At 41.7% G+C, this 12,171-nt stretch overlaps 1 protein-coding gene across 2 annotated transcripts in view; it reads right to left on the reverse strand.

Moving 5' to 3' along the window:
• The window catches only part of LARGE1 (LARGE xylosyl- and glucuronyltransferase 1), a 280,076-nt gene that overhangs the window by 100,567 nt on the left and 167,338 nt on the right, over positions 1-12,171 (reverse strand). The window lies entirely within an intron of this gene.

The raw sequence follows: 12,171 nt of genomic DNA on the forward strand, positions 1-12,171 counted from the left end.
CCCTGCTTATGCACTTCAGCCTTCATGCACATCAGACCTGGCTGAGGTCACCCAATTTTTTCTACTTGTGACCCATAATAGGGGGCTAGAGTTGAAAGGAGAACATATTTAAAGATTGCTCCTCCAACTATTCACATCTTTTTTTAGTTAGCCAAAAAAAGAAGTTGTAAGCTCAAAGATGGAATGTTTACATAAATCAGGGGAATACAGGAACTAGACTTCTTTACTGATGCAAGCCAGCACCATCCTATTCACCCCAATGTTTTAAAAAAATAGTTCTTACCAGCTGAATCTTTCAGGATTTCAGGACACCGCTGTAACAACATTCAGATTATCGTTTCTTAGTAGTATGGGAACGAGCATGGATCTCCAAATACTGTCAAAAATTGGTGCCAATATGACTCTGCTGCAGGTTGGCAAAGCCCTACAGAATGTCACTTTGCACCTCCAATAATGATATCCTGAAGCATACAGAAGGAAATATTATTACTGTCTATTAAGCAGAACATGTGCAGGAAGACAATGCAATGAATTAATGAAATTCAGGAGACCCTGTACCACTTTCAGAGGCGATGTGCATTTCAGTAAGTTGCTGTGAGCATAAACTGGCAGACGTTTAGTGCTGATGACAGAAGAGTGGTGGCATCGAGTCAGCCAAGGACAATCTTAAAAGAGAAAAAGTATGACGGCTCACTTTGCTGTAGGGCTTCAGCCCTGTTCCAAGTCACACATCTCAGCAGGGCAGAAGCTGTAAGCATATGCTAGGTCCTCAGATGGTTCATGCTCTGGCCTATTTGTCAACAGCACCACTGAACACTGTACCACTTCCTTTGCTATCCACCTCCACCTCTGTTCCCACCAGACAAATTCTCTTGGTGTGTCAGAATAGCACTTCCTTGACAGCTCCCCCAGTCCTTAAGCAGAGAGAAAAAAAACCACTACATCCCCAAACACAGATGTAAGTGGCTTCAGAATTTCACTTAGTTGTGCCAGTAGTTAATGGTTTTCAAGAATCTCTTCTGCTGACATGTTCAGTCCCAGCTCCAGAATGAATCCCAGAACCACACACACCGGAAGCAGCTGACTCAGGGTTTGTGTTGCACCAAAGCAGGAATACCATCAGCTTAGATCTTGAGACCCTTTTAAGTATTTAGGCAGTGAAAAGGAAAAATAACGGGCCTGGCTTTTCACCAAAAAATGTCTAACATGCATCTCTTTTACTGACATGAACTTGGGACAAAATTTACTGCAACTATGGTTTTGCTCTTGTTATAAACATATATTATAGTATTGGCTTCTCTCAAAGTATTAAGGTAGATATTATATAATGTTAGAAATGCTTTTTGCTGTGTGGATGTAGTTTTCTCTCGTTTTAGCAAGAATGTTAGCAAGTGTGAGCAGTAAGATAACCTCCAAGAGAACAGAGGATGAGGCCCAGGGAGCTGCTAATCAACACTTTGTCCAGAGAACAAAAGGGCCCAAAGGCTGCTCCACCCGGAGAACGGGCGGCCAGGAGGGTCCGAGAGCCGCTATCACCGCTCTGCCCGGGGGACAAAGAGGCCCAAAGCTGCAATCAGCCCTGACTGTCTGGAGAATTAAGAGATCCACCCTACCATCGACTCTTACCTAGCGGGCCCAACCCCAAGAATCAAAAGAAATAAAACCACAAGGCAGAAGACTACGCATGCTCTAAAAAGGCGGAACCAAGGAGTGGCCATGCAGAACAGCTCCTGGAAAAGTTTGAATATTAATAGAGAACAGACAGTAAAAATGGTATAAAAAGGACTCACCTCGAGCATCAGGTGTGCTCTTGGCAGAGCGCCAAGGCACCCGGCCGTTATCCCTTTGCTTTATTTTATGTGTCTCTTATTGTCTTTATATTAAACTCTTTAAATTCTAACAGGAGAGTGAACCTCGTTTTTCACACACTTAAGGTCCAAATTCTTTTCAGGACTATGAATTTCACTGTGACTAAATGCAGGAAATAAAATATGAATACAGAAAAGCTGTGGACACATTTTGTCCCCAGGTTGTACTGTATGTTTATCAATCACTTTTTGGTATGTATCTAGAAGGATGTCTTCGGGTGACCTTATGATGTGTATCCCATATTGCTGCCCTATGCCCAGAAATTAATTTTTGTGCCTTTCTATGCCTCTAAACTGAGCCTGAGAGGGGGAAGGAAAAACTGAGCACAAAGGACTAGGATGAAATTCTTTTTATTGTTAGCAGTACCTCAAAGGACAAAAAGCATCTACGTTGAGGAGCCAGAGGGAGTAATGCTCCTCTGTTTAATTGAACTGCTTGGTCCATGCTAAATGCAGCTAGAGATTACTGCAAAGAACATGGAGTGGAGCCGTCTTGAAATTTAAGTAAAATAAAGACACTTGAGAGATGCAGAGTGAAGTGGCCCATTACAGACCAAACTCTTTTTCCTTTTAGCTTGCTAGGATTAAAATAGGGGGCTCAAACATCCCCACTTCTCTAGATTAATTGGAAAAAGGAAGCATGTGGAGGTCCTACTTCTTCCACAAAATCGGACTGATTACTGATTTCATTTACATGTCTAACTTCTAGTTCATGTAGTTGTCCCCAGGTTTTGCTCGTGGTGCATTTCTACACAGTCTTAGTGCAGTTATATAATAAATTGGTTTAATTTTGTACACACATTTCCCTCTTCCCTGGCTGTGCAGAGAGCAACACCGTGCACTCACCCTGCTGATGGGATAATCATGCCATTGACCTCTGGGCAATATGTTCTACCTTACAGCTTGAACCTGTGAGACAGAGATTCCCTACACCACTTTACCCTATGCAAATCCATGTGCTGCCAAGGACAATATTACAGACATAATTTGCAGCATGAAACCAAAAAGGTGAAACCTCGAATGAGAGCTTTGTAATTGGAAATGGGGCCTTAGGTCTTTAAAAATATGGATTGTTAATGCAGAGCAAGGTAGGTTCAGGGACTGTGCCTGGTTTGGAGAGGGAGAAAACAGAATATCAAGTTATTAAAATGCACGTCACAGAGAACAGTGAAAAGTGTATGTGCTTGATAGATTGCATGTGATTAGAATGAGGGCCTTAGGCAGGGAAATCTAGCTATTAAATATAATTCTTCCTTTAGTCCTATTAATACAACTATCAAACCTTAGGGTAAACTTCATTTGTTAGGTGAATGACCCATGTGTCTCTTCTGCTTGGCTTTTTCCCACATGCAGAAGTTACTTATCATTACACATTATTAACTGGTGGACAGGCTGCCACTCCCTCCATATTCACTACCTGCTCATGCACTTGCTCTGCTTTCCTGTCACCAAGGGGATGCAGAGTGACTGGCCAAAGGGATTAGTACATGGGCTTAATTTGTGTGCTCCACCCAAGAAGACAGGCAGACATTCCTGTTCAGGGTTTTTTTAATAGCGCTCTAAACCAAATATAATTAAACAAGGGCAAGGGTACTGAATGCACCTGAAGGGAAGCAGAAGAATGTGAACAGACTATAGGCGAAAGCAATCAACCTAAAACATTTATTGGTGGACAGCAACTCCTGATTGATGTCTCTTTTTTAGTTTTGATGGGGGAGTTATTATTTTCCTCCTTGGTTTCTTCCCACCCCCTGTTCTCATATATTTTCCTTTTAGCACAGCCTACTGGCATCTCATTCCCCGAAATACATTTTCTTCTGCCAATAACAAACATGCAAAGCAGAAATGCTCCTTCTCCTCGTCTGTACCCTGTGGGAGCTGGATTTTCTAGCTTCTGAGGAGGCACAGCCTTTGCTAGTCAAGGGAGATGGGAATATGCACTTTGCTCCTTTGATGCCATGCTCTGCCCAGATTTCTCTCAGTAAATATTTGCAAGGCAGTTCAAAAGAGCTCTAGGTCCATTCTCCACAGCTGGAGTATTGGAGATTAATAGAATTAAAGTCTCTTTAAATCCTCAAGAAAGAGCTCAGCAGAGAAACTGGTTTTTTGCTTTAACACTGTGTGAGTCATACAATGTTTAGTTTGGGTGTTTGATACATCGTAGCATCTAAGCCAAAAAGACAGCTGTAGAATGAGTGGCAGGTTAACAAAGACTGGAGAACAATAATGTAGAAAAAGCACTAGATTGATGTTGAGGAGGTAGAAAAAGGTCCTCAAAATTTCAGTGTTGCCAACAAGATTTTATTACAAATCTTGTAGCACGTGGTGGGTTTTTATTCCAAAAACTCCAGTTGTGGTATCAAAAGATGACAAAAAATATCAGCTTTCATTTATAATTAAAACATCCCTAGCCCCCATGGGAAAAAGCTTGAAAACACAACCAAAGGGTATCCCTTGGAAATCAGAATGGAAAAATAAAGAGCTCAAATCTTGGATTTTATTTTAGAATTTACCCCACCATGAGTTATACCCTATTTCTATGCACAGTTGGCCTTTCACCTCTAAATATTTCTGCCTGATGGCAGAAACAGACAAAGAACCATTCAGCTAAAATAGAACTACAGATGTTTCAGAAACTGCAGCCATTCCATTTTGGCAGCAATTCATAATCAGAATTTTCTGATTATGTCCCTTGTCACATTAAAATCCATAAACTAGAATGTGCACATGCTGATCCATATAATAAACTCTCTCCCTTGGAGCTCATTTACTGAGGTCAACCTTATCACATACTGGCTTCTCAATAAAGGAATAGCACAGCAAAGCAAACTGCAATTAGGGGGAAAAAAAAAAAAGAGAACTTCCATCCAGTCAGCTTATCTGAGAAGTGGTTTTCCCTAGACCCACAGAATCAGGAAGTCCCACCTCTTCGTTTGATCCCCTCCTAATTACAGTCAACAAAATTAATCCCTTACCACAGTTAGAAACTTGTCTTTTTTCCCAAATATCCTAACCCCTTACTTTCTTTCTCTCTTCACCAAAATAAATCAGTATTCTCCTATAGTTTCACACACAGATGATAACAGCATTGAGACACCAGAGCACAACACCCCTCAATATTTCTATCAGCTATAGCTAACTAATAAAATTCTTTATCAATGAAGCTTCAAAGATTCTGTAGCAGAAAAGAAGAATACACCACAATATAACAATCAAGAATAGAAAATCTTAAGCAGATAGAGCCTCCACGGGGACCTTTTCAAAGAGAAACTGTATTTCATTTGTGTAATAACCCTGGGATGAGCTATGCACTGTAGTCTAACCATTAAATACTTACACAAATCTTTCAGAACCTAACAGATGTTTCTTTTATGAGCAAAGACAAGTGCCATTCGGCCTTTTTAGACACTTATAAAAATTCAGATAATTTGAAGCTATTTTAATAGCTGCCTGACAATTTTATTAATGCACTCTGCTACAATATGATCCTGTTTCCTTCACAAAAAGACTGACTCATACCATGGATTTTTATACACACTAAGGTGCATGTTGCTAATGCCTTCCTCTTGATTAGTAAGAAAAGAAATCCTGCTTTACTGACCAGAAGAAACAGAAAGATCTCTGCAGGATTTAACACAAACACTGTGTCAGCCTGCAGAGATCCTGTCTCAAAATCATCTGGAAGCTTTAATGATTTACTCAGTGTAAACTGACAGACTGAACTACAGAACCTGCCCAGAATCAATTCTGTGGCTCAAATCCTGCCTTGAGCCATAGGTGTCAGTGAATTTTAAATTTTAATCTTGGCAACAACCAAGTATTTTACATCATCACAAGAAAAGCACACCTATAAAAAGCACAATCATTGCAGGAGAGTCAAGGGCTATTTATTAAAATGGGGCTTCACTGGTAGAGCCAAATTCAGGGAAATTTATACAGCACCTGCTGACTCTGCCTGACTCTCACCAGTGCCATCAGCATCTCACTTTCTGGCATGCTAAATTCACACACAATTGCAAAGTTATGCATGCATTTAACATTACAACCTTATGCATAATAGTTCTTGTAGGAATATAATTACTAAAACCCCTACACAAGATGCTTAAATTTGTGATGGTTATGATTTTTCTTATTTTTGTTTGTTTGCTCTTTTTCATGAAGAAGCTGCAAAAGTAGTATGAACATAGATTGTTACCTCAGGCATTCTGCAGAGCAATATGCCAAAGCACCCACATGCTGAGTGTTTGCAAATTTTAAGTTTGGGATTGACTATGTGCCAGTCCCTCTTCAGCTGTGGGCACTTGATCCTGCACCAAAATTGCTGCTGACCTTTTCTGGTATTTATGATGTCAGTATGGATTTTTATCGTTGTTTGAGCTCCTGACACAAAGCAAACAGCTTTTATAGCATGTTTTTATTCATGCAAGGTATAAATGTGTGAATCTCAGTATTCCTGTCAAGTTTGCCATTTCTCCTTCTCGTATGCTTGGTTAATGGAGGTCAGCTTTCCAGAAAAGACTTACTTGCACAGATGAACACTAATCGTAGCTTATACTCTCTGGGAGACTTGATATACAAGTAGAGTTATTTGAAATGCACTAGCTGAGTATTATCCAGTCTCTGTTGTTTGAAAGTACTTAAAATATTCATCGTATCATCTAGCTGGAATGTGAGGCTAACATACAGTCGTAGTAAGACATCACTGTTCAATACAGACTCTGAGTTTTGACATGTACTTAGAAATATCATAATGCCCTTTGATGCAGCGTTCAATTTAACACAGAGCTCCTCAACACTGATCTCTACAGGGATTATTCAGGTCTCATTTGTGAGTCTCAGCTGTGACTCACACACAGCAATGGCCTAAAGGAACAAGGCAGACACAAGAATTGTCACCTGATACTAGGTCAAGCACAAAGAGAGTCTCTTGCTAATTATTTACATGGGGAGCACCCAGCACAGACACTGTGATCCAGACTGAAACTGCAACTTGTAACACAAATGATTATGATGACTGTTGTAGTCAGGTCCCAAATAAAGTGAGAATCTGTATTTAACATACAGTAAAATTAAAAATCAGAACCCTGGAATAAAAGAACCCACATTGTAGTACCAAGAGTTTGGGTGAGCAGGAGTAACAAAACGATCAGCAGATGTGGACTTTAAAAGAACTTTAAGATTGATGGCACAGAACATAGCTTCGGACTCATTTTTTTCTCAGAAGAATTTGCACAGTTTCTGCAATAAAAACATATTGGTTACTAATCCCTGTTGTCTGAAGCACTTCATCCAAGAATACACTATGATCTACAGTCCCACTCTTTTGCCCTTAGGCTAGGTACTTTCTCAAGTTTAGAACTGTCAAAATCTAGTGAAAGATGAATAGGAAACATAATCAGTGTCAACTAAGTCACAGAAAACATGCATGACAGGTTATCTTCCCCAGACTGGCTGCAGACTCAAACCTCTGAAATCAGTATTTTGGAGGTATGTATCAGTCCTAGAGGAAAACAGTCTACCTATCTATAGAGCAAGAGAGAATGAGGCTAAAGCAGAAATGCCCAAATCCCAGCTGAAAAGCTGGATATGACTCTTAAAATTCAAGTTATGGGTTCCCAAAGACATATTTATGCATAGAGATTGAAGCTTGTATATAAAAGGATTAATAATTATACAACCCCCACTGACTCCTAAGAGAAACTGTTAAATGTGACATTGCTTGAGCCACTGTTTCAGGCTACCAAAGAGAGGTATGAATTTCTCCAAAAGCCTAAGGTTGCCACTTCAAAGAAGAGATTTTTAAATTTCTGCACTCTGCTACAGAACAGTTGGATCATTTACTGTAAGGGCGTATGCAAAGAGCTTATCAGAAAAGGGCAGAAGAGCAATAATTCACAAAGAAATCCTACTCCCTTTTTTCCATCTACAGAGTGAATGCAGTAGTACCGTTACCACCCAAGATATTAAATTACTATGTAAGGGTCTGATCTTTCCAGCAACTCTTAAGATGACTGGAAGAAGAGCCTTTGCAGAACAAGGATTCTGGGTATTTCAGGGGCTATTTAAAACATACTATAGGCCCTTCAACACAGCAAATCGGACCTGGTATATTACAAAGCAGTCCTGAATCTGAGTTTCTTCTAAGCATGGTGTCCGAGAAAAAAAGAATCTGAGCTACTGGTCTCTCTTTATCACTGTTTTTGTTGGGAAGAAAAGTCTTCCCAGGCACAGAAAGAATCACAGACTCTAGGACCTTCTCTCTATGTGAGGCTGCAATTTGGAAAAGGCTGTGCTGGACTGCCTCATCAGTTACCCTGCAGCAACCTGCAGACAGAAGCTCTTGCCTTTCCTGCACTGATGTGCAAAATTCTTTAATTTGCTCAAAAAGCATCCTGGTGTAGGCAGGTTTGTAACGGTGGCTTCTAGCCAGCAACTGCTTGTTAGACATTTCTAGAAAGAGACCCAGTGGGTCTAAAGCTGCCCTCCTAACTGGGGTTGGATGTAATGATAGATTCCTTTGGAGAGTAGCATTTCCCTTCATAGAAGTTTTATTATTCTTCTGCTTATGTAATATTTCAACAAACATACTAGACTGCCCCCAAGAAATCTTCATAAACTTACCTGGGACTTCTGAGAGAGAAACAAGGAAGAGATTAAAACATTAGTCTAGTAAAATATCCTTTGGAGGAATATTTGGGGCTAATGACATGAGACAATCTTTCAATCTTTTGTAATGCAGGCAGGAGAAATAAAGACACTTTGGAAAAACTGAGAATCACCACAGAATTTAGGCCAAACTTTTACAAAGCAGTAAAAGAGTATCAGTATCTCCCCAAATTACTTGCCCTTCCTTCCATTTCCATTGAATCATGGAACAATACAATCATTTAGGTTGAAAAAGACCTTTATGTCCTACCATCAAAGTAACACTACCAAGTCCAGCACTAAACCCTGTCCCTAAATGACACATCTACACAGCTTTTAAATGCACCCATGGATGGTGACTCCACAAGTTCCTGGGCAGTCTGTTCCAACGCTTGTCAACCCTATCCATGAAGAAATTTTCCGTTGCCTTTCTCTAGACCTGCTCCACCACCTCAATGTCTTTCTTGCAGTGAGGGGCCCAGAAATGAACATGGGATTTGAGGTGTGGCCTCACCAGTGCTGAGTACAGGGGCACAATCACTGCCCTGGTCCTGGCTGGACACACCATTGCTGATATGGGCCAGGATGCCACTAGCCTTCTTGGCCATCTGGGCACACACTGGCTCATGTTCAGCTGCTGTTGGCCAGCACCCACAGATCCTTTCCCACTGGACAGTTTTCCAACCATTCTGCCCCAAACCTGTAGTGTTGCATGGGGTCTTGTGACCCAGGTGTAGGACCCAGCACTTTGCCTTGTTGAAATTCACAGAACTGGCCTTGGCCCATCGATTCAGCCTGTCCAGATCCTTCCTGCCCGGAGCTTTCCTGCCCTCCAGCAGATCAGCACTCCTACACAACTTGCTGTTGACCGAGCGTGCAGCTGATCCTCTTGTCCAGATCATTGATAAAGATGTTACATCAAACTGACCCCGATACTGAGCCCTGGGAGACACCACTAGTGACCAGCTGCCAAATGTATTTAGCTCCATTCACCACCTCTCTCTGGGCCCAGCCATCCAGCCAGCTTTTCATCCAGAGAACACATCTAAGTCATGGGAAGCCAGTTTCTGTGAGAATGATGCGGGAAACCACGTCAAAGGCTTTACTAAAGTTTAGGTAGACAACATCCACAGCCGTTCTCTCATCCACTAAGTGGGTCATCTTGTCACAGAAAGAGATGAGGTGGGGCAAGCAGAACCTGCCTTTCACAAACCCAGGCTGATGGGGGCTGATCTCCTCGTTGCCCTGCACATGCTGCATGATGGCACTCAAGGTGACCTGCACCATGACCTTCCCTGGCACCAAGGTCAGGCTGACAGGCCTCTAATTCCCCAGATCCTCTTTCCAGCCCTTCTTGTAGATGGGCATCACATTTATTAACCTCCAGTCCACTGGGACCTCCCTGGTTAGCCAGGTCTGCTGACTGATTCAGCCAGGCACTGCCCCTGGCTGGCTCCCTCACCAGCTGTGTCAGGAAATTATCTTCCACACATTCCAGGAGCTTCCTGGACTGCTTCCTCTCCTTGTGTTGCATTTCCAGCAGACCTCTGGTAAGTTCAAGTCCCCCACGAAAACAAGGGCTAGCGACTGTGAGACTTCCCAGCTGCTTACAGAATATTTCTTCTGCCTCCTCATCCCAGCTGGGTGGTCTACAACAGCCTCCCACCAGGTACCTGCTTTGTTGGCTTTCCCTCTGAGTCTTACCCTTCAACACTCAACTCTGATGTCACCATCATCAAGGTCATCTTTGCTAATGGAACTGCAGCCTATGACACAGGCTGGGGAACAAGCCTGTGCTTGGACATCTTCTCTCACTTCCCCAGCATTTAGGATCTAAAGTCTTCTCCCAGCTCAACACCTGGGGCTATGGGATTGTCTCATCTATTCTTTGTTTGTGCATGAGTGCCTGGGAGATGAGGGGATGTAGACACTGACCAATTTATTTCCAGGATTAAAAAACTGTGCAGAAGCAGGTGGTCAGCTGGAATTAAAAAGACACACGGGACAACTTACAAAATCATGCATTTGGGAGTTGTTCTATGCATGTTATGAGGGCAGTAGCACAGGAATTCTGTCTCCATGTGTAAGTTAGAGTTTTTCACAGCTCTAACCAGATGAACATTCTTGCCTAGCTCTATGGAGACTGATTTATACACAGTTTACTTCCATTCATTATTCTTCTCCGTATTTCCATATTTTATGCCTGTACTTCCTTTCAATCTTACATCTGCCTCTGCTCCACATTCCTCTCTTCACAAGCAGTCTTCATGCTTGGTTTTGTTCCCCCAGCAAAAAAGCAAGGAATCCTTCACTGAAATGACAGAAATTATAAGCAAGGAGACAATCCCCCTCATTGCCACAAGTCAGATTTTGCTCTCTTTGCCCATGCAGTCCTCTGTGCCCAAGTTCTATTTACCCACATTTCTTTTCCTGCTACGACATGCTAATACACCATGTTCAGTCAAATATTGTTATTAATGGGACAGCTGCACACAGTGAGACAGTACAGTAGCACAGCATTACTTCCTATGCATACATTTATGTTACTTATGGTCGTCAAGGTGCATGTTTACATGAAACTCCAGGTTCAGTGCAGGGAAAGGCTTGGTGAAGAGGTCAGAACAATAACTGAAGAGGAGGGAAAATTTTATATTCCTTAATGAAGAAAGCTTGTGAATAATTCAAGTAAGTGGCTTGATGAAAAGACATCAGTGTATCCACAGAAGGAAAAGGAAACAAATGCATGAAGAAGTAAGCTCTTCTCCAAGGAACCCAGTCCTTGACTGTAGAGCCGAAGCTAATACGTCCTGCCCCGGAGCTAGGTACTGGGAAAGGCAGGCCTTGTGGATTTCAGCAGGGGATAAGTACAGTAAATGTGCTCTTTCCTGGCTCCCTCCAAATGGAGTGGTGTATTTTGGCTTCTCTAAATAAATACTCCCATTTGCTTAGGCTGACTGTGCTTGAGATAATTTTGAGAGAGCTGATGAAACACATCAAGGCTACGCTTTTGCACAGTTGTAAACCTTTAAACTGGGATGCTGGACTGTCTCTACACTTACCAGCCCTGTAATACATATTCTGAGGGCAAGAGGAGAACAATAGGGTATGTCTCTGATTCTGAACAGCTGGCAACACTGGAACCTGCAAGAATTAAATGGTTTTAGCAGTGTGCTAGCCAGAAAGTGGTCTACTTTGTGACAGGGTAGTGGGAAATGTTTTTGTCAGCATATCCTTACAGAGTTGCTCTGAAAGTCTCCTTTCTTGGTCCAGCTATGAATTACATTTCCAAGGAACTGTGGGAAATGGGAAGAGGTAGGGGAAACTATTTTAGGTGCTTAAAATCCAGAACCCTTTATCAACTCATTAAGAGAAGCAAGCAGCAACTTATTTCTATTCACAGGTGTAACTCTGCTCCCTTCATTTTCCTCCCTGGCTCAAGACTGACCCCAGCTTCACTCATTTTCAGTGGTTATATGGAAAAGTTACACTGAAAGTAATAATCAAGTTTTATTAATAAAAAATATAATAAAACCTAAGTTTTTCCAAGTATAGAATAAGCGGTATTGAACGGTACATAACTACAGCATGCTCATCATTCTTTATCATCTACTATATTGTCAGGCTCTAACCTGCCCCAAATAATCACACCAATAAAACA

Source organism: Coloeus monedula (assembly GCF_965178545.1).
Source record: "Coloeus monedula genome assembly, chromosome: 4".
Taxonomy (NCBI): domain Eukaryota; kingdom Metazoa; phylum Chordata; class Aves; order Passeriformes; family Corvidae; genus Coloeus; species Coloeus monedula.